Source organism: Perca flavescens, chromosome 15 (assembly GCF_004354835.1).
Source record: "Perca flavescens isolate YP-PL-M2 chromosome 15, PFLA_1.0, whole genome shotgun sequence".
NCBI lineage: Eukaryota > Metazoa > Chordata > Actinopteri > Perciformes > Percidae > Perca > Perca flavescens.
This window is the reverse complement of record NC_041345.1, coordinates 34,310,268-34,336,177: the sequence shown is the minus strand read 5'-3', so window position 1 is coordinate 34,336,177 and position 25,910 is coordinate 34,310,268. Positions and strand designations below refer to the sequence as shown.

General features: G+C 33.9%; 1 long non-coding RNA gene across 1 annotated transcript; it reads right to left on the bottom strand.

Annotated features, from left to right (window-relative positions):
• Positions 1-1,998: 1,998 nt before the first annotated feature.
• On the bottom strand, positions 1,999-25,799 carry LOC114570146 (uncharacterized). Its single transcript, XR_003694477.1, has 3 exons — positions 25,695-25,799; positions 2,712-2,844; positions 1,999-2,075 (listed from the first exon to the last, which is right to left on the bottom strand). It is a non-coding gene; the product is annotated as an uncharacterized LOC114570146 (long non-coding RNA).
• Between the last annotated feature and the right edge of the window lie 111 nt (positions 25,800-25,910).

The window sequence follows — 25,910 nt, the reverse complement described above, 5'->3', positions numbered from 1 at the left end:
TCATTACATTTCAGATTGATGCCGCCGGCCGGCCGGCCGAGAACACAATACATGAGACAAATACATGAAACTGTATTTTATTATTGATGCTATCTTTATTGTTTAACTCCTCAACATACAACGTTGGACAAAAACATCAATATTACGAATATTATGTATTTGTATCTTTTCTATCCGCCGAGAGGTAATTACGACGTCACTTCCAGAGTCTTCGGCTGATTTTTTTTAAACGTTATTACGATGCATAACTTACTGGAACAAAACTGAGCAACGTGTTGTTGCTGGTGACAAAACTACTGATTATATATATTTATTACATGGCTTGCTTATATTCTAATGTAGAATGTGGTCTGTTATTTTCTTGATAACGGACTGCTGCTAAATATAACACACCGCTGCCATGCATAGCAGAGCGTTGCCATGGACGCAGTTCTGTTCCTCTGGAGGAGAGCTATCAATAAATCCGCTAGAAGAAGATTGGCGCCGGGCTCCTGATCACCCCGTCGTTGTTGTAGTCGCTATAACAACGCCTACATGATCCCCACGCACATTGAAGCGATATAGACCCGCTGATCGCCGTCTGATTCTTTGAATGAATGCCCGCATTGCATTGTGGGACATCGGCTTTGAATGCGCCCAGCTCGGCTTATATCGTAGCTTACTGTTCTGTCTTATTTACTGTAATATTTCACCGGTAATAAGACTGAAATAATATTATTTAAATAAAGAAATGCATATCATGATAACAGCTAAATACATGTTGAAAGATGTAGCGTTATAGTTTTAAAAATATCAATAAACAACAAAGCAATCCACCTTCCCTGGCCGAAATAGACCGAAATAATAACATTAAAAGAAATACACATAAACCGTGATAAGATCTGGGGAATAAATGTTGATTAAAACAGCGATTATTGGGCTAAAATATAATAATATCAAAGCTGTATCCAGCTTCTCTGCTGCAGCCGAGTGGCAGAAAGTTTCGTGATGGGATTACGAAGATGCTTCTCATTGAAATACATTAGTTTAATAAACGTGACCCCAACACGAATCTTCACAATAACGTAATGGTATCACGTTCTAATAGATTTAATTTTGTAATGCCATCACGAACTGACGTGAGACTGGGTTGGCTGTTAATACACAGATGTTTCTTACAGGCTACATTGTAGCATAATGTTTGCAGAGTGGATGCTGCTTTAAATACTAGAACCGAGAAACTGAGACACGGGACAGAGAGCAGTATAGTGGTGATCCGCTCTGCAAACCTAAATACAGGACATTCTTCTATTTACTGTATATGTTTCACGCGTGGTTTGAAACAGATCATAAAGTGTCTATATTTCTTTTAAATTAAACTACCGATACACAGGAAATGCCTGTATGACTGTCAGTGAGCGTGATGGCAGTTTGGTTTGGAGAGTTTCTGTTTTTATTTCTTGTTTCCCTCCCCTGCGTCCTCTGATAACAGCTGACAGTAGATTGATGTTTTTCAGCTCTGTGCCGGCTCCAAAAACTGAAGAAACAACAACGATCCCAGAGAGAAAGCTCTCCATCTCGCTGTGACTCACACAATCCTACGCCGTGTGGCGCTGCAGGTGGAGACGGTTAAAAGATATGTTTAGCGGCTAACGCTAACGGTCCGCATTTGGTACGCTGTAATGTAGCCAAAGCTTTAGAATGGACAAATAAATTAGGGCCAATATAAGGGATGTCAGAGACAGACACACACACACACACACACACACACACATAGATAATAACCTTGGTCCAGAGTCTTTGAACAGGGAACGGAACGGGGACCGGCACCGCGCGGCTGCAGGAAGCAGCACCGGTCGGGACTGGGACTGGGTGGGTGGAAGTCCAGCGGTGAGGGGACGTCCGCGGCAGCTCCTTGACGCATTTGGCGGGATGTAGAAGGGCTTGGAGCCGCGGGTCGTGGTCGCCTGCACCTGCCACCAGTGGTCGTTGCTCTTGGCCAGCAGCACGTAGCGCCTGGTTGGGTTTGATGGAGACCAGCGCGCCGTCCCGGCCCTGGTACTCATACTGGAACTCCACCAGAACCAGACCCAGACCTGCACACACAGGAGGACACTGTCACACACCCAACATCCACATCTCCAACTCTCTAGGGAGGGCCTGGGACAAAAAATAACAAAAAAAAAAGACACGTTGAAAACGCAACAAAAATGTCCCAAAAAGCAACAAAAACTTTGGAAAAAGCCCACAGTGGATAATTGGGGGGGTCCCCTGTAAATCACACCTATGCACACACAAACACAAATGAGATGAAGAAGTGTGAAAGCCACGAGAGGGTGTGGTGGAAACCTGATATCACCAACATACCCACAGAACTAACAAAGAGAGAAATACCTGCAGAGAAACATATCATACCTCAAAGAGGTCAAATAACTGTTCAGGAGGCTCAAAACATGAACTGGGTCTAACATTGGGGGTTAAAAAAAGACAGACAGACAGGTTGGGAGGCAGACAGACAGACCAACAGACAGACAGACAGGCAGGCAGACAGACAGACAGACAGACAGAGGCAGACAAGCAGGCAGGCAGGCAGGCAGACAGACAAACAGACAGACAGACAGACAGAACTAGTTCAGTTACTTGAGTGGGACTCTGTTACTGTTCATATTGTTATCAGATCTGTGTGACAGAGACAGAAAAGGTTGCTGTTTTGATGCCAACTCAAGACTCACCTCTGCTAAGCAGGGAGGAGGTGGTTGCCATGGCGTCAGCTCCTCGGGCCCCGCCCCCCCCTCTCAGGTGGACAGGGCAGGTGAGTCTGCAGGTGAGGGGTCAAAGGTCACAGCTGATCATCATCGGAGCCGTCTGAAGAGAGAGAAACAGAAGCATTCATTCATTCATGTAGTTGTCGATGAACTATCACTCATGTAGAAGGATTAATAGTCTCATTCAGGAACAGTACGTTAATTAATGCATCAACCATCATGATTTCTCATTTATTAATGATGTTCATATCTTCTTCAAAGGTCCATCTGTAGTTAAAGAGACTGAATAGTAGTGTTGTTATCACTTGTATGTTGTTGGCCACTCACCCTCTTCTCTACACATTACATACTTATCATTCCAATATGCATCTTGCACACTACTTTGCACTATTACTTTTTGCACTTTCCATCCCACTCCATGTGTACTTGTCTTGATATTATGTCTTATTTGTATGTTTGTATTTTTGTAGATTATGTTGACATGTGCCTATATGTATATTATTGTCTCTATTGTACAGTATGTGTCTATATTACTATTTATCTACTGAATGTTTAATACTACTTACTACAATAAATTACTTCTTCATTTTTGTGGTGCTGATCTGATCTTTAACATCTTTAACTTTGATAAATAAGACATGAATAATGGTGGCATAACATTTAAAGTATAAAGTATTTACACACAACTACAGAGTACTACTGTAGTATGTATTGTGATAGTTGTTCATTCAGAACAACCTGAGGAACTGAAATGGTGATGGTGAGTTCCCACCAAACACCTTTCACAAGAACTGGGTGGAGCGTTTCCATCCAATCATGAAGAGATGAGTTAGGGTTAGAGTTTCTTTAACAACACATGTACCTATGAAGAAGACATCATTAATAAATTATAAACCTTGAGTGATGCATTCATTAAGGTATTGTTGCTGCATGGGATACTATTAATCCTTCTACATTCCTGACTCCCTGAGTCCCTAAATGGGCCTTTACTATACATCAAACTCTACAACAATACATTACAGACGCAAAGTACACAACCCAAAGTCCAGAAAGACACACACAGACAGACAGGACAACTCTGAACTCAACAAGAACATACACACACAGACAACAACACAAGACAGACTGACACCATGAAGAACACACACACACACACACACACACACACACACACACACACACACACACACACACACACACACAGACAACACAAGACAGACTGACACCATGAAGAACACATATACACACACACACACACACACACACACACACACACACACACACACACACACACACAGACAACACAAGACAGACTGACACCATGAAGAACACACACACACACACACACACACACACAGACAACAACACAAGACAGACTGACACCATGAAGAACACACACACACACACACACACACACACAGACAACAACACAAGACAGACTGACACCATGACGAACAACACACACACACACACACACAGACTGCTCTAGAGTGCGACCAATTAGGTTGCATATGTGACCCAAATGTGTGAGGGTGGGACTACGAGGTGTCCCAGGTCACACCGGTGCACCTAACGTCCTCGCATCCGCTGCCACCAACAAAGCGATGTTGTTTATGTGAATATGGTTTAATGTTGCGTTACATGACCCATTCCTTCTGGAAAGCTGTGCCTGTGTTTGGATCTCTCCAACGCAGCCCCCCATTCACTCACACCCTGCAACCAGCAACGTGGAGAGACACAGCACTGCCGGTCCAAACTGCTGACTTTTGTATACAGTTTTAATTGTTATTAACACAGCTGTATATTGTTAAGTATCAGAGGGAAACCTGTATTATTAACACAGCTGTATATTAATAAGTATGAGAGGGAAACCTGTATTATTAACACAGATGTATATTAATAAGTATGAGAGGGAAACCTGTATTATTAACACAGCTGTATGTTGTTAAGTATCAGAGGGAAACCTGTATTATTAACACAGCTGTATATTAATAAGTATGAGAGGGAAACCTGTATTATTAACACAGCTGTATATTGTTAAGTATGAGAGGGAAACCTGTATTATTAACATAGCTGTATATTAATTATGATAGGAAACCTGTATTATTAACACAGCTGTATATTAAGTATGAGAGGAAACCTGTATTATTAACACAGCTGTATATTAATAAGTATGAGAGGGAAATCTGTATTATTAACACAGCTGTATATTAAGTATGAGAGGAAACCTGTATTATTAACACAGCTGTATATTAATAAGTATGAGAGGGAAACCTGTATTATTAACACAGCTGTATATTAATAAGTATGAGAGGGAAACCTGTATTATTAACACAGCTGTATATTAATAAGTATGAGAGGAAACCTGTATTATTAACACAGCTGTATATTAAGTATGAGAGGAAACCTGTATTATTAACACAGTTGTATATTAATAAGTATGAGAGGGAAACCTGTATTATTAACACAGCTGTATATTAATAAGTATGAGAGGAAACCTGTATTATTAACACAGCTGTATATTAATAAGTATGAGAGGGAAACCTGTATTATTAACACAGCTGTATATTAATAAGTATGAGAGGAAATCTGTATTATTAACACAGCTGTATATTAATAAGTATGAGAGGGAAACCTGTATTATTAACACAGCTGTATATTAATAAGTATGAGAGGGAAACCTGTATTATTAACACAGCTGTATATTAATAAGTATGAGAGGAAACCTGTATTATTAACACAGCTGTATATTAAGTATGAGAGGGAAACCTGTATTATTAACACAGCTGTATATTAAGTATGAGAGGAAACCTGTATTATTAACACAGCTGTATATTAATAAGTATGAGAGGAAACCTGTATTATTAACACAGCTGTATATTAAGTATGAGAGGGAAACCTGTATTATTAACACAGCTGTATATTAAGTATGATCGAAAACCTGTATTATTAACACAGCTGTATATTAAGTATGAGAGGAAACCTATATTATTACCACAGCTGTATATTAAGTATGAGAGGAAACCTGTATTATTAACACAGATGTATATTAATAAGTATGAGAGGGAAACCTGTATTATTAACACAGCTGTATATTAAGTATGATAGAAAACCTGTATTATTAACACAACTGTATATTAAGTATGAGAGGGAAACCTGTATTATTAACACAGCTGTATATTAAGTATGATAGAAAACCTGTATTATTAACACAGCTGTATATTAATAAGTATGAGAGGAAACCTGTATTATTAACACAGCTGTATATTAAGTATGAGAGGAAACCTGTATTATTAACACAGCTGTATATTGTTAAGTATGAGAGGAAACCTGTATTATTAACACAGCTGTATATTAATAAGTATGAGAGGGAAACCTGTATTATTAACACAGCTGTATATTAATAAGTATGAGAGGGAAACCTGTATTATTAACACAGCTGTATATTAATTATGATAGGAAACCTGTATTATTAACACAGCTGTATATTAAGTATGAGAGGAAACCTGTATTATTAACACCGCTGTATATTAAGTATGAGAGGAAACCTGTATTATTAACACAGCTGTATATTAATAAGTATGAGAGGAAACCTGTATTATTAACACAGCTGTATATTAAGTATGAGAGGAAACCTGTATTATTAACACAGCTGTATATTAAGTATGAGAGGAAACCTGTATTATTAACACAGCTGTATATTAAGTATGATAGAAAACCTGTATTATTAACACAGCTGTATATTAAGTATGAGAGGAAACCTGTATTATTAACACAGCTGTATATTAAGTATGAGAGGAAACCTGTATTATTAACACAGCTGTATATTAATTATGATAGGAAACCTGTATTATTAACACAGCTGTATATTAAGTATGAGAGGAAACCTGTATTATTAACACAGCTGTATATTAATTATGATAGGAAACCTGTATTATTAACACAGCTGTATATTAAGTATGAGAGGAAACCTGTATTATTAACACAGCTGTATATTAAGTATGATAGGAAACCTGTATTATTAACACAGCTGTATATTAATAAGTATGAGAGGAAACCTGTATTATTAACACAGCTGTATATTAAGTATGATAGAAAACCTGTATTATTAACACAGATGTATATTAAGTATGAAAGGAAACCTGTATTATTAAGACAGCTGTATATTAAGTATGAGAGGAAACCTGTATTATTAACACAGCTGTATATTAATAAGTATGAGAGGAAACCTGTATTATTAACACAGATGTATATTAAGTATGAGAGGAAACCTGTATTATTAACACAGTTGTATATTAATAAGTATGAGAGGGAAACCTGTATTATTAACACAGCTGTATATTAAGTATGATAGAAAACCTGTATTATTAACACAGCTGTATATTAAGTATGAGAGGAAACCTGTATTATTAACACAGATGTATATTAAGTATGAGAGGAAACCTGTATTATTAACACAGATGTATATTAATAAGTATGAGAGGGAAACCTGTATTATTAACACAGCTGTATATTAAGTATGAGAGGAAACCTGTATTATTAACACAGCTGTATATTAAGTATGATAGAAAACCTGTATTATTAACACAGCTGTATATTAATAAGTATGAGAGGAAACCTGTATTATTAACACAGCTGTATATTAATAAGTATGAGAGGAAACCTGTATTATTAACACAGATGTATATTAAGTATGAGAGGAAACCTGTATTATTAACACAGTTGTATATTAATAAGTATGAGAGGGAAACCTGTATTATTAACACAGCTGTATATTAAGTATGATAGAAAACCTGTATTATTAACACAGCTGTATATTAAGTATGATAGAAAACCTGTATTATTAACACAGATGTATATTAAGTATGAGAGGAAACCTGTATTATTAACACAGATGTATATTAAGTATGAGAGGGAAACCTGTATTATTAACACAGATGTATATTAATAAGTATGAGAGGGAAACCTGTATTATTAACACAGATGTATATTAAGTATGAGAGGAAACCTGTATAATTAACACAGATGTATATTAAGTATGAGAGGAAACCTGTATTATTAACACAGCTGTATATTAATAAGTATGAGAGGAAACCTGTATTATTAACACAGTTGTATATTAATAAGTATGAGAGGAAACCTGTATTATTAACACAGATGTATATTAAGTATGAGAGGGAAACCTGTATTATTAACACAGCTGTATATTAAGTATGAGAGGAAACCTGTATTATTAACACAGCTGTATATTAAGTATGATAGAAAACCTGTATTATTAACACAGCTGTATATTGTTAAGTATGAGAGGGAAACCTGTATTATTAACACAGCTGTATATTAATTATGATAGGAAACCTGTATTATTAACACAGCTGTATATTAAGTATGAGAGGGAAACCTGTATTATTAACACAGCTGTATATTAATTATGATAGGAAACCTGTATTATTAACACAGCTGTATATTAAGTATGAGAGGGAAACCTGTATTATTAACACAGCTGTATATTAATTATGATAGGAAACCTGTATTATTAACACAGCTGTATATTAAGTATGAAAGGAAACCTGTATTATTAACACAGCTGTATATTAAGTATGAGAGGAAACCTGTATTATTAACACAGCTGTATATTAAGTATGATAGGAAACCTGTATTATTAACACAGATGTATATTAATAAGTATGAGAGGGAAACCTATATTATTAACACAGCTGTATATTAATAAGTATGAGAGGGAAACCTGTATTATTAACACAGCTGTATATTAAGTATGAGAGGAAAACCTGTATTATTAACACAGCTGTATATTAAGTATGATAGAAAACCTGTATTATTAACACAGCTGTATATTGTTAAGTATGAGAGGGAAACCTGTATTATTAACACAGCTGTATATTAATTATGATAGGAAACCTGTATTATTAACACAGCTGTATATTAAGTATGAGAGGGAAACCTGTATTATTAACACAGCTGTATATTAATTATGATAGGAAACCTGTATTATTAACACAGCTGTATATTAAGTATGAGAGGAAACCTGTATTATTAACACAGCTGTATATTAATTATGATAGGAAACCTGTATTATTAACACAGCTGTATATTAAGTATGAAAGGAAACCTGTATTATTAACACAGCTGTATATTAAGTATGATAGGAAACCTGTATTATTAACACAGATGTATATTAATAAGTATGAGAGGGAAACCTATATTATTAACACAGCTGTATATTAATAAGTATGAGAGGGAAACCTGTATTATTAACACAGCTGTATATTAAGTATGAGAGGAAAACCTGTATTATTAACACAGCTGTATATTAAGTATGAGAGGAAACCTGTATTATTAACACAGTTGTATATTAATAAGTATGAGAGGGAAACCTGTATTATTAACACAGATGTATATTAAGTATGAGAGGAAACCTGTATTATTAACACAGCTGTATATTAATAAGTATGAGAGGGAAACCTGTATTATTAACACAGCTGTATATTAATAAGTATGAGAGGGAAACCTGTATTATTAACACAGCTGTATATTAAGTATGAGAGGAAACCTGTATTATTACCACAGCTGTATATTAAGTATGAGAGGAAACCTGTATTATTACCACAGCTGTATATTAAGTATGAGAGGAAACCTGTATTATTACCACAGCTGTATATTAAGTATGAGAGGAAATCTGTATTATTAACACAGCTGTATATTGTTAAGTATGAGAGGAAACCTGTATTATTAACACAGCTGTATATTAATAAGTATGAGAGGAAACCTGTATTATTAACACAGCTGTATATTAAGTATGATAGGAAACCTGTATTATTAACACAGCTGTATATTAATAAGTATGAGAGGAAACCTGTATTATTAACACAGCTGTATATTAATAAGTATGAGAGGAAACCTGTATTATTAACACAGCTGTATATTAAGTATGATAGGAAACCTGTATTATTAACACAGCTGTATATTAATAAGTATGAGAGGAAACCTTTATTATTAACACAGCTGTATATTAAGTATGAGAGGAAACCTGTATTATTAACACAGCTGTATATTAAGTATGAGAGGAAACCTGTATTATTAACACAGCTGTATATTAATTATGATAGGAAACCTGTATTATTAACACAGCTGTATATTAAGTATGAGAGGAAACCTGTATTATTAACACAGCTGTATATTAATTATGATAGGAAACCTGTATTATTAACACAGCTGTATATTAATAAGTATGAGAGGAAACCTGTATTATTAACACAGTTGTATATTAATAAGTATGAGAGGAAACCTGTATTATTAACACAGATGTATATTAAGTATGAGAGGGAAACCTGTATTATTAACACAGCTGTATATTAAGTATGAGAGGAAACCTGTATTATTAACACAGCTGTATATTAATAAGTATGAGAGGAAACCTGTATTATTAACACAGCTGTATATTAAGTATGATAGAAAACCTGTATTATTAACACAGCTGTATATTAAGTATGATAGAAAACCTGTATTATTAACACAGCTGTATATTGTTAAGTATGAGAGGGAAACCTGTATTATTAACACAGCTGTATATTAATTATGATAGGAAACCTGTATTATTAACACAGCTGTATATTAAGTATGAGAGGAAACCTGTATTATTAACACAGCTGTATATTAATTATGATAGGAAACCTGTATTATTAACACAGCTGTATATTAAGTATGAAAGGAAACCTGTATTATTAACACAGCTGTATATTAAGTATGAGAGGAAACCTGTATTATTAACACAGCTGTATATTAATAAGTATGAGAGGGAAACCTGTATTATTAACACAGCTGTATATTAATAAGTATGAGAGGGAAACCTGTATTATTAACACAGCTGTATATTAAGTATGAGAGGAAAACCTGTATTATTAACACAGCTGTATATTAAGTATGAGAGGAAACCTGTATTATTAACACAGTTGTATATTAATAAGTATGAGAGGGAAACCTGTATTATTAACACAGATGTATCTTAAGTATGAGAGGAAACCTGTATTATTAACACAGCTGTATATTAATAAGTATGAGAGGGAAACCTGTATTATTAACACAGCTGTATATTGTTAAGTATGAGAGGGAAACCTGTATTATTAACACAGCTGTATATTAATTATGATAGGAAACCTGTATTATTAACACAGCTGTATATTAAGTATGAGAGGAAACCTGTATTATTAACACAGCTGTATATTAATTATGATAGGAAACCTGTATTATTAACACAGCTGTATATTAAGTATGAGAGGGAAACCTGTATTATTAACACAGCTGTATATTAATTATGATAGGAAACCTGTATTATTAACACAGCTGTATATTAAGTATGAAAGGAAACCTGTATTATTAACACAGCTGTATATTAAGTATGAGAGGAAACCTGTATTATTAACACAGCTGTATATTAAGTATGATAGGAAACCTGTATTATTAACACAGATGTATATTAATAAGTATGAGAGGGAAACCTGTATTATTAACACAGCTGTATATTAATAAGTATGAGGGGGAAACCTGTATTATTAACACAGCTGTATATTAAGTATGAGAGGAAAACCTGTATTATTAACACAGCTGTATATTAAGTATGAGAGGAAACCTGTATTATTAACACAGTTGTATATTAATAAGTATGAGAGGGAAACCTGTATTATTAACACAGATGTATATTAAGTATGAGAGGAAACCTGTATTATTAACACAGCTGTATATTAATAAGTATGAGAGGGAAACCTGTATTATTAACACAGCTGTATATTAATAAGTATGAGAGGGAAACCTGTATTATTAACACAGCTGTATATTAATAAGTATGAGAGGGAAACCTGTATTATTACCACAGCTGTATATTAAGTATGAGAGGAAACCTGTATTATTACCACAGCTGTATATTAAGTATGAGAGGAAACCTGTATTATTACCACAGCTGTATATTAAGTATGAGAGGAAATCTGTATTATTAACACAGCTGTATATTGTTAAGTATGAGAGGAAACCTGTATTATTAACACAGCTGTATATTAATAAGTATGAGAGGGAAACCTGTATTATTAACACAGCTGTATATTAATAAGTATGAGAGGAAACCTGTATTATTAACACAGCTGTATATTAAGTATGATAGGAAACCTGTATTATTAACACAGCTGTATATTAATAAGTATGAGAGGAAACCTGTATTATTAACACAGCTGTATATTAATAAGTATGAGAGGAAACCTGTATTATTAACACAGCTGTATATTAAGTATGAGAGGGAAACCTGTATTATTAACACAGCTGTATATTAATTATGATAGGAAACATGTATTATTAACACAGCTGTATATTAATTATGATAGGAAACCTGTATTATTAACACAGCTGTATATTAAGTATGAGAGGAAACCTGTATTATTAACACAGCTGTATATTAAGTATGAGAGGAAACCTGTATTATTAACACAGCTGTATATTAAGTATGAGAGGAAACCTGTATTATTAACACAGCTGTATATTAAGTATGATAGGAAACCTGTATTATTAACACAGATGTATATTAAGTATGAGAGGAAACCTGTATTATTAACACAGCTGTATATTAATAAGTATGAGAGGGAAACCTGTATTATTAACACAGCTGTATATTAAGTATGAGAGGAAACCTGTATTATTAACACAGCTGTATATTAAGTATGATAGGAAACCTGTATTATTAACACAGCTGTATATTAAGTATGAGAGGAAACCTGTATTATTAACACAGCTGTATATTAAGTATGAGAGGGAAACCTGTATTATTAACACAGCTGTATATTAAGTATGAGAGGGAAACCTGTATTATTAACACAGCTGTATATTAATAAGTATGAGAGGAAACCTGTATTATTAACACAGCTGTATATTAATAAGTATGAGAGGGAAACCTGTATTATTAACACAGCTGTATATTAAGTATGATAGGAAACCTGTATTATTAACACAGATGTATATTAAGTATGAGAGGAAACCTGTATTATTAACACAGCTGTATATTAAGTATGATAGGAAACCTGTATTATTAACACAGCTGTATATTAAGTATGAGAGGAAACCTGTATTATTAACACAGCTGTATATTAAGTATGAGAGGGAAACCTGTATTATTAACACAGCTGTATATTAAGTATGAGAGGGAAACCTGTATTATTAACACAGCTGTATATTAATAAGTATGAGAGGAAACCTGTATTATTAACACAGCTGTATATTAATAAGTATGAGAGGGAAACCTGTATTATTAACACAGCTGTATATTAATAAGTATGAGAGGGAAACCTGTATTATTAACACAGATGTATATTAAGTATGAGAGGAAACCTGTATTATTAACACAGCTGTATATTGTTAAGTATGAGAGGAAACCTGTATTATTAACACAGCTGTATATTAATAAGTATGAGAGGGAAACCTGTATTATTAACACAGCTGTATATTAATAAGTATGAGAGGGAAACCTGTATTATTAACACAGCTGTATATTAAGTATGATAGGAAACCTGTATTATTAACACAGATGTATATTAAGTATGAGAGGAAACCTGTATTATTAACACAGCTGTATATTAAGTATGATAGGAAACCTGTATTATTAACACAGCTGTATATTAAGTATGAGAGGAAACCTGTATTATTAACACAGCTGTATATTAAGTATGAGAGGAAACCTGTATTATTAACACAGCTGTATATTAAATATAATAGGAAACCTGTATTATTAACACAGCTGTATATTAAGTATGAGAGGGAAACCTGTATTATTAACACAGCTGTATATTAATAAGTATGAGAGGAAACCTGTATTATTAACACAGCTGTATATTAATAAGTATGAGAGGGAAACCTGTATTATTAACACAGCTGTATATTAATAAGTATGAGAGGGAAACCTGTATTATTAACACAGATGTATATGAAGTATGAGAGGAAACCTGTATTATTAACACAGCTGTATATTGTTAAGTATGAGAGGAAACCTGTATTATTAACACAGCTGTATATTAATAAGTATGAGAGGGAAACCTGTATTATTAACACAGCTGTATATTAATAAGTATGAGAGGGAAACCTGTATTATTAACACAGCTGTATATTGTTAAGTATGGGAGGGAAACCTGTATTATTACCACAGCTGTATATTGTTAAGTATGAGAGGGAAACCTGTATTATTACCACAGCTGTATATTAAGTATGAGAGGAAACCTGTATTATTACCACAGCTGTATATTAAGTATGAGAGGAAACCTGTATTATTACCACAGCTGTATATTAAGTATGAGAGGAAACCTGTATTATTAACACAGCTGTATATTAAGTATGAGAGGAAACCTGTATTATTAACACAGATGTATATTAATAAGTATGAGAGGAAACCTGTATTATTAACACAGCTGTATATTAAGTATGATAGGAAACCTGTATTATTAACACAGCTGTATATTAATAAGTATGAGAGAAAACCTGTATTATTACCACAGCTGTATATTAAGTATGAGAGGAAACCTGTATTATTAACACAGCTGTATATTAAGTATGAGAGGAAACCTGTATTATTAACAGCTGTATATTAATTATGATAGGAAACCTGTATTATTAACACAGCTGTATATTAATTATGATAGGAAACCTGTATTATTAACACAGCTGTATATTAATTATGATAGGAAACCTGTATTATTAACAGCTGTATATTAATTATGATAGGAAACCTGTATTATTAACACAGCTGTATATTAATTATGATAGGAAACCTGTATTATTAACACAGCTGTATATTAATTATGATAGGAAACCTGTATTATTAACAGCTGTATATTAATTATGATAGGAAACCTGTATTATTAACACAGCTGTATATTAATTATGATAGGAAACCTGTATTATTAACACAGCTGTATATTGTTAAGTATGAGAGGAAACCTGTATTATTAACACAGCTGTATATTAATAAGTATGAGAGGGAAACCTGTATTTTTAACACAGCTGTATATTAATAAGTATGAGAGGGAAACCTGTATTATTAACACAGCTGTATATTAATAAGTATGAGAGGGAAACCTGTATTATTAACACAGCTGTATATTAATAAGTATGAGAGGGAAACCTGTATTATTAACACAGCTGTATATTAATAAGTATGAGAGGGAAACCTGTATTATTAACACAGCTGTATATTAATAAGTATGAGAGGGAAACCTGTATTATTAACACAGCTGTATATTAATTATGATAGGAAACCTGTATTATTAACAGCTGTATATTAATTATGATAGGAAACCTGTATTATTAACACAGCTGTATATTAATTATGATAGGAAACCTGTATTATTAACACAGCTGTATATTGTTAAGTATGAGAGGAAACCTGTATTATTAACACAGCTGTATATTAATAAGTATGAGAGGGAAACCTGTATTATTAACACAGCTGTATATTAATAAGTATGAGAGGAAACCTGTATTATTAACACAGCTGTATATTAATAAGTATGAGAGGGAAACCTGTATTATTAACACAGCTGTATATTAATAAGTATGAGAGGGAAACCTGTATTATTAACACAGCTGTATATTAATAAGTATGAGAGGGAAACCTGTATTATTAACACAGCTGTATATTAATAAGTATGAGAGGAAACCTGTATTATTAACACAGCTGTATATTAAGTATGAGAGGAAACCTGTATTATTAACACAGCTGTATATTAATTATGATAGGAAACCTGTATTATTACCACAGCTGTATATTAAGTATGAGAGGAAACCTGTATTATTAACACCGCTGTATATTAAGTATGAGAGGGAAACCTGTATTATTAACACAGCTGTATATTAATTATGATAGGAAACCTGTATTATTACCACAGCTGTATATTAAGTATGAGAGGAAACCTGTATTATTAACACAGCTGTATATTAAGTATGAGAGGAAACCTGTATTATTAATACAGCTGTATATTAATTATGATAGGAAACCTGTATTATTAACACAGCTGTATATTAAGTATGAGAGGAAACCTGTATTATTAACACAGCTGTATATTAAGTATGAGAGGAAACCTGTATTATTAACACAGCTGTATATTAATTATGATAGGAAACCTGTATTATTAACAGCTGTATATTAATTATGATAGGAAACCTGTATTATTAACACAGCTGTATATTAATTATGATAGGAAACCTGTATTATTAACACAGCTGTATATTAATTATGATAGGAAACCTGTATTATTAACACAGCTGTATATTAATTATGATAGGAAACCTGTATTATTAACAGCTGTATATTAATTATGATAGGAAACCTGTATTATTAACACAGCTGTATATTAATTATGATAGGAAACCTGTATTATTAACACAGCTGTATATTAATTATGATAGGAAACCTGTATTATTAACAGCTGTATATTAATTATGATAGGAAACCTGTATTATTAACACAGCTGTATATTAATTATGATAGGAAACCTGTATTATTAACACAGCTGTATATTGTTAAGTATGAGAGGAAACCTGTATTATTAACACAGCTGTATATTAATAAGTATGAGAGGGAAACCTGTATTATTAACACAGCTGTATATTAATAAGTATGAGAGGGAAACCTGTATTATTAACACAGCTGTATATTAATAAGTATGAGAGGGAAACCTGTATTATTAACACAGCTGTATATTAATAAGTATGAGAGGGAAACCTGTATTATTAACACAGCTGTATATTAATAAGTATGAGAGGAAACCTGTATTATTAACACAGCTGTATATTAATAAGTATGAGAGGAAACCTGTATTATTAACACAGCTGTATATTAAGTATGAGAGGAAACCTGTATTATTAACACAGCTGTATATTAATTATGATAGGAAACCTGTATTATTACCACAGCTGTATATTAAGTATGAGAGGAAACCTGTATTATTAACACAGCTGTATATTAAGTATGAGAGGGAAACCTGTATTATTAACACAGCTGTATATTAATAAGTATGAGAGGGAAACCTGTATTATTAACACAGCTGTATATTAATAAGTATGAGAGGGAAACCTGTATTATTAACACAGCTGTATATTAATAAGTATGAGAGGGAAACCTGTATTATTACAACAGCTGTATATTAAGTATGAGAGGAAACCTGTATTATTAACACAGCTGTATATTAAGTATGAGAGGAAACCTGTATTATTAACACAGCTGTATATTAAGTATGAGAGGAAACCTGTATTATTAACACAGCTGTATATTAAGTATGAGAGGAAACCTGTATTATTAACACAGCTGTATATTAAGTATGAGAGGAAATCTGTATTATTAACACAGCTGTATATTAAGTATGAGAGGAAACCTGTATTATTAACACAGATGTATATTAATAAGTATGAGAGGAAACCTGTATTATTAACACAGCTGTATATTAAGTATGATAGGAAACCTGTATTATTAACACAGCTGTATATTAATAAGTATGAGAGGAAACCTGTATTATTAACACAGCTGTATATTAAGTATGAGAGGAAACCTGTATTATTAACACAGATGTATATTAATAAGTATGAGAGGAAACCTGTATTATTAACACAGCTGTATATTAAGTATGAGAGGAAACCTGTATTATTAACACAGCTGTATATTAAGTATGAGAGGAAACCTGTATTATTAACACAGCTGTATATTAAGTATGAGAGGAAACCTGTATTATTACCACAGCTGTATATTAAGTATGAGAGGAAACCTGTATTATTAACACAGCTGTATATTAATTATGATAGGAAACCTGTATTATTAACACAGCTGTATATTGTTAAGTATGAGAGGAAACCTGTATTATTAACACAGCTGTATATTAATTATGATAGGAAACCTGTATTATTAACACAGCTGTATATTGTTAAGTATGAGAGGAAACCTGTATTATTACCACAGCTGTATATTAAGTATGAGAGGAAACCTGTATTATTACCACAGCTGTATATTAAGTATGAGAGGAAACCTGTATTATTACCACAGCTGTATATTAAGTATGAGAGGAAACCTGTATTATTAACACAGCTGTATATTGTTAAGTATGAGAGGAAACCTGTATTATTAACACCGCTGTATATTAAGTATGAGAGGGAAACCTGTATTATTAACACAGCTGTATATTAATTATGATAGGAAACCTGTATTATTAACACAGCTGTATATTAATTATGATAGGAAACCTGTATTATTAACACAGCTGTATATTAAGTATGAGAGGAAACCTGTATTATTAACACAGCTGTATATTAAGTATGAGAGGAAACCTGTATTATTAACACAGATGTATATTAAGTATGAGAGGAAACCTGTATTATTAACACAGCTGTTAATAATACCCATTCCCATTATAAACCAGTTACTAACTATTGCTAAATGCTTTGTTCATCATTTGTAAAGCACTGCTCCTATGTTAATTCTCATGAATGAAGCATTTGTATACACACTCATAAATGGTTTGTTCATAGTAAATAAGGCTCTTGGAAGTTATGTTCATAAATAGAAGTTTGACACTTTCTAAGTATTGCAAAAACCATTAGTAAATTAAATAATTTTCCCTTTATAAACTATCTACAAACTAGTAGTAATTTATTTGTTTATCATTTGTAAAAGCATAGTTCCTACATTCATTCTAATCAGTAAAGCATTTGTAAATGCAGTTAGTAAATGGTTGGTCCATAGTAAGTAAGCCCATGTAAAATGTTTATCAGTATATTTTTAATAATTCCTACATGATGCATTAACCATTTGTAGATTAAGTAATTTTACCATTATCAACTAGGTACTCAGGAGCGTAAACGGTTGTTTATAACTAGGAAGTTAATGATTAACAGACTATCTAGACCTACATTTGTTCATGTCTTAAATAAAATGTTATGATTTAGAAAAAGGCCTAAACTAATAGCTTGGGTGTGTTTAACACATGTGTTACAAATACTTACCAATAATGTAATCCATGATTAACTCATGAGTTACTACTGGTTAGTTAAGTATACTGTGTGAGCCCATCTAAAGTGAGTACTTTCTATGCTTTACAAACCATTTATAAATGAGTTCCAAAGGCTAACAGAACCTGGACACACACATGTATTGCTCTATTTGGACATGCCTTCAGAAATATGCCTATGGATATTTAGTGTTAATACATCTTTAACAAGCACTTACCAACACATCAATCCATGATTAACTCATGAGTTACTACTGGTTAGTTAAGTATACTGTGTGAGCCCATCTAAAGTGAGCACTTTCTATGCTTTACAAAGCATTTATAAATGAGTTGCAAAGGCTAGCAGATACAACAGAGACACAAGTAAAAAAAGTATTTGTAACCCTTATTACGATGTAGTAAGAATGTACATTTATGAAATAGCTCGTAGTAGTGTTATGTAGTTGATATCAATGTGAATTTGGACCAGAACCAGAAGAAAAATAGATTGTTAAGAGCCAGAGAATTGAACAACAATAAAGAGACTAGGAAACCAGGATAAAGTTTGAGAAGTGTATTAATATACACAGAAACATGGCATACACATATACAGATAAAACACAGGTATGAAAAATAACAACTAAAATAATAAAGTGAGCTCATAAAATAAACCCTCTTAGTTCTATGAGCTGAATTGTTCTTTGATGACAAGAGTTCAGAGATGTTCAACGTTGGGGCCCATATGAGTTTGGTTTCTGTTTGTCCTACCACCATGAAGAAGGAATCCAGGGCAATCTGTATAAGTTCTGAGTCTCGATCCTGTAGCTCCCCACCCAGCCCACTGAACTGGGAATCTCTAACCCCTGGAAGACTCTGGGATCTGAAGAGTCGATGTGATCCAATATCCCTCTCTGGACTGGACCTCCTGTGCGTGGCGCTTCTCAAATCTCCACTTCCTCCACCTGTAGATAAAGGCCAAATCAGTTCTCTCAATTACTATTCAGTAATAAAATCAATTGCTTAGGCTACAATGAAAATAAAATGAGGTGATATTTCATAACCCATATTGAAATATCTAAATCTCTATTCAGTTGTACAACCGTTCTTAAATTTCTTCTCTTAAGTATCAAAAGTATATAAATTCCTTTCAGGTATCAAAAGTACATTTATATTATTTTGTAACCTTTATACAAAAAATACATTTCTAATTCAAGTTTTATGGAACCTACCTTAGTAACATTAACACTATTCTTAATATAATTGCATAAATTACATGTAAACATCTCTCAAATTGTATTATTTTCCCATAACTTAAGCTACAGTGTTGTAATTTAGAGGCATTAAGACATGCGTGCTTATTTATCCCTCCCTGCACTGGTAACAGTAGAAAGAATGCACTAAATATTAGCCTCTTTGAGTTACTTCTCCATAAACTCCAGTTAAACAATTAAACACACAACTTCAACAGATACCCGCAGCTAGCAATAGTGTTGAAAAGCATCATTACTTTCCATAACCAATAGATAGAATCATTAGCCTTTTCACAGGCAATACACAGTACTCCGCTAGCCTTTTGTGGCTAATTACCCTATTAGCAAAGCTATTAGCAATAGACAGTATTAGCACCATTCTCTTAATACAACCATGATTAGCACCGATTAGCATGGATGCTAGCGAACTCAAGGCATAGCTAGCTAGTGTTAAGGAATGACTCACCATTTTAATGGAATTCACTGCCTTTAACTCCGTGACGACAGTGGATTCAGGCACAGCTCTCTTTCGTTCTATTCACAACAAGGCATAGCCAGTATTAGATAGGATTTAATTCAATAAATGTCGTTATGTTTCTCTTACCGAGTGAAATTAGAACAGGCTTATACGACGTTCCGATGCAGCGCCTAAGGGACGTGAGGAGACGTAAATATAGAGCTCAACAAACAAGCCTAGTTGATAGCTGATTGGTCAACTCACAGACCCAAGTTCACTGGCTTCATTGGCTTATTTACAAGCCCATCAAAGTTAACAATAATGACACCCCTATATTATTTTATTTTATTTTGAGACATTCGTTTTGTTTTCCAAATTATTAAAATATGGTCAAAAATAGTTGTAAGAGATATGGGAGAAAATAGTGGAAAATAATTTAATTTTCACTTAGCTTTGATGGGCTTGTAAATAAGCCAATGGGTGAACTCGGGTCCGTGAGCTGACCAATCAGCTATCAAGTAGGCTACGTCAGATCTCTAGATTTACGTCTCCTCACGTCTCTTTTGGCGCTACATCGGAACGTAGGCAGCCGTTATTCGCTCGGTAAGAGAAAAAGAACGACATTTATTGAATTAAATCCTATCTAATACTGGCTATGCTTTGTTGTGAATAGAACGAAAGAGAGCTGTGTCTGAATCCACTGTCGTCACGGAGTTAAAGGCAGTGAATTCCATTAAAATGGTGAGTTATTCCTTAACACTAGCTATGCCTTGAGTTCGCTAGCATCCATGCTAATCGGTGCTAATCATGGTTGTATTAAGAGAATGGTGCTAATACTGTCTATTGCTAATAGTGCAAAGCTAACGGGTTAGCTAAGATGCTGTATTCATATGCTAATAGGGTAATTAGCCACAAAAGGCTAGCGGAGTACTGTGTATTGCCTGTGAAAAGGCTAATGATTCTATCTATTGGTTATGGAAAGTTAATGATGCTTTTCAACACTATTGCTAGCTGCGGGTATCTGTTGAAGTTGTGTGTTTAATTGTTTAACTGGAGTTTATGGAGAAGTAACTCAAAGAGACTAATATTTAGTGCATTCTTTCTACTGTTACCTGTGCAGGGAGGGATAAATAAGCACGCATGTCTTAATGCCTCTAAATTACAACACTGTAGCTTAAGTTATGGGAAAATAATACAATTTGAGAGATGTTTACATGCAATTTATGCAATTATATTAAGAATAGTGTTAATGTTACTAAGGTAGGTCCCATAAAACTTGAATTAGAAATGTATTTTTTGTATAAAGGTTACAAAATAATATAAATGTACTTTTGATACCTGAAAGGGATTTATATACTTTTGATACTTAAGAGAAGAAATTTAAGAACGGTTGTACAACTGAATAGAGATTTAGATATTTCAATATGGGTTATGAAATATCACCTCATTTTATTTTCATTGTAGCCTAAGCAATTGATTTTATTACTGAATAGTAATTGAGAGAACTGATTTGGCCTTATCTACAGGTGGAGGAAGTGGAGATTTGAGAAGCGCTACGTACAGGAGGTCCAGTCCAGAGAGGGATATTGGATCACATCGACTCTTCAGATCCCAGAGTCTTCCAGGGGTTAGAGATTCCCAGTTCAGTGGGCTGGGTGGGGAGCTACAGGATCGAGACTCAGAACTTATACAGATTGCCCTGGATTCCTTCTTCATGGTGGTAGGACAAACAGAAACCAAACTCATATGGGCCCCAACGTTGAACATCTCTGAACTCTTGTCATCAAAGAACAATTCAGCTCATAGAACTGAAAAGGGTTTATTTTATGAGCGCACTTTATTATTTTAGTTGTTATTTTTCATACCTGTGTTTTATCTGTATATGTGTATGCCATGTTTCTGTGTATATTAATACTCTTCTCAAACTTTATCCTGGTTTCCTAGTCTCTTTATTGATGTTCAATTCTCTGGCTCTTAACAATCTATTTTTCTTCTGGTTCTGGTCCAAATTCACATTGATATCAACTACATAACACTACTACGAGCTATTTCATAAATGTACATTCTTACTACATCGTAATAAGGGTTACAAATACTTTTTTACTTGTGTCTCTGTTGTATCTGCTAGCCTTTGCAACTCATTTATATAAATGCTTTGTAAAGCATAGAAAGTGCTCACTTTAGATGGGCTCACACAGTATACTTAACTAACCAGTAGTAACTCATGAGTTAATCATGGATTGATGTGTTGGTAAGTGCTTGTTAAAGATGTATTAACACTAAATATCCATAGGCATATTTCTGAAGGCATGTCCAAATAGAGCAATACATGTGTGTGTCCAGGTTCTGTTAGCCTTTGGAACTCATTTATAAATGGTTTGTAAAGCATAGAAAGTACTCACTTTAGATGGGCTCACACAGTATACTTAACTAACCAGTAGTAACTCATGAGTTAAACATGGATTACATTATTGGTAAGTATTTGTAACACATGTGTTAACACCCAAGCTATTAGTTTAGGCCTTTTTCTAAATCATAACATTTTATTTAAGACATGAACAAATGTAGGTCTAGATAGTCTGTTAATCATTAACTTCCTAGTTATAAACAACCGTTTACGTTCCTGAGTACCTAGTTGATAAGGCTAAAATTACTTAATCTACAAATGGTTAATGCATCATGTAGGAATTATTAAAAAATATACTGATAAACATTTTACATGGGCTTACTTACTATGGACCAACCATTTACTAACTGCATTTACAAATGCTTTACTGATTAGAATGAATGTAGGAACTATGCTTTACAAATGATAAACAAATAAATTACTACTAGTTTGTAGATAGTTTATAAAGGGAAAATTATTTAATTTACTAATGGTTTTTGCAATACTTAGAAAGTGTCAAACTTCTATTTATGAACATAACTTCCAAGAGCCTTATTTACTATGAACAAACCATTTATGAGTGTGTATACAAATGCTTCATTCATGAGAATTAACATAGGAGCAGTGTTTTTTACAAATGATGAACAAAGCATTTAGCAATAGTTAGTAACTGGTTTATAATGGGAAAATTATTTCATTTATAAATGGTTGTTTCATTATTTGTTAAGTATAAATCATGTACTTACAAACATATTTTTCAAGATAGGCTTATTTACTATGAACAAACCATTTATAACTATGTGAATAAATGCTTTACTGATGATGAATTATGTAAGAACAATTAATTAATAATGATGAAAAAAACATTAACTAATAGGCTTATTTACTATGAACAAACCATTTATAATTGTGTGAACAAATACTTTACTCATGATGAACTATGTATGAACAATTAATAAGTAATAATGAACAAACCATTAACTAATAGTTAACTAATGCTTAATAAATGATGAATTATGGATAGTTATTATAAAGTGTTACCGAAACCTGTATTATTAACACAGCTGTATATTAATAAGTATGAGAGCAAACCTGTATGATTAACACAGCTGTTTATTAAGTATGAGAGGGAAACCTGTATTATTAACACAGCTGTATATTAAGTATGAGAGGGAAACCTGTATTATTAACACATCTGTATATTAAGTATGAGTATTGGTTCCAGTGGTTCTGCTGGTAACTATCCGTTATTGCCGCCGCCACCGCAAAAAACACAGAAGTTATTGAATGGAACTAACTTCAGTTGGGTGAGTAATAGCGTGTGCGACGGAGCCTGCTGGACCTGGGCCAGAGATGTGACCCATGGCCAGAATATCATACTTCAGTAAAATGCAGCTTATTAATAAAAGAGCTTGTGAAAAGTGGCTTTCACTTAAAACTCAACATTTAGCCCACTTTGTAAAAAATATATATTAGAGATAGAGATATATATTGTGTATCGCCATTCAGCTGAAAAATACAGAGCTATGATTTTTAGTCCTGGACTAGTGGAAGATGTGATAAGAATCAGTGTGGAGGGGCCCAGCTTGGAGGATTTTGATGCTAGGGCGTGTGGCGAGCTGGTTTAGCCAAGGCCAAAGGGGAAGAAGGCCAAATTACAGGTGTTGGCCATCTGAGGGGCATTTGACAGCAAGGGGGGACATGCTATAAGACTTTGAGTACAGTATAATTGTGCTTCAAATAAAAAAGAAAAATGTACCAACTCCTTATTCTTGTTTTAAAATAATTGACATAATATATATATATATATATATGAATGTATATGGAGTATGGAGTGACCTTGAAATTGTGGCGTTAATGGCAACGCGAGGAAACATTTAAGAACATGAAGAACACACAGACACACACACACAGAGGCAACACAAGACAGACTGACACCATGAAGAACACACACACACACACACACACACACACACACAGAGACAACACAAGACAGACTGACACCATGAAGAAACACACACACACACACACACACACACACAGAGACAACACAAGACAGACTGACACCATGAAGAACACACACACACACACACACACACACACACAGAGACAACACAAGACAGACTGACACCATGAAGAACACACACACAGACACACACAGAGACAACACAAGACAGACCGACACCATGAAGAACACACACACACACACACAGACACACACAGAGACAACACAAGACAGACTGACACCATGAAGACACACACACACACAGACACACACAGAGACAACACAAGACAGACTGACACCATGAAGAACACACACACAGACACACACAGAGACAACACAAGACAGACTGACACCATGAAGAACACACACACACACACAGACACACACAGAGACAACACAAGACAGACTGACACCATGAAGAACACACACACACACACACACACACAGAGACAACACAAGACAGACTGACACCATGAAGAACACACACACAGACATCTAGATACATGTGTTATAGGAGTATTCTAGTAGAGTAGAGTATTCAAGTAGAGTATTCTAGTAGAGTAGAGTAGAGTATTGTAGTAGAGTAGAGTATTGTAGTAGAGTATTCTAGTAGAGTAGAGTATTGTAGTAGAGTATTCTAGTATAGTAGAGTATTGTAGTAGAGCAGTTAGCTGATGTGTTACAGGAGTGATGAATGTGAACACAAACACACTCACTCAGGAATGTTTCCTGTCACAACAAGTCAAGCTCCATCCGGCTCCTGCTGCTAACGCTAACGCTAACCCTCATGTCTTCATGTCTTCACCAGGTGTAGGCGTGTTCTGTAAGTAAGTCACCTGTTGTCTAAGGGAAGTTCTGCACAGTCCGGTTCCCTCCCCAGTCTCTGTAAACAGGCTCAGTCCTCTCTGGCGTCAGCCCTTCAGAGTAAACACAGCCGGATCATATCACAGCTTCCACACCAGAGATACAGCCAAGCCCCGCCCACTCACAGGTACGGGGGCGGGGCCTGTAGCTGTGACATCACCTGCTGCTCAGGTGGCAGCTACGGAAGA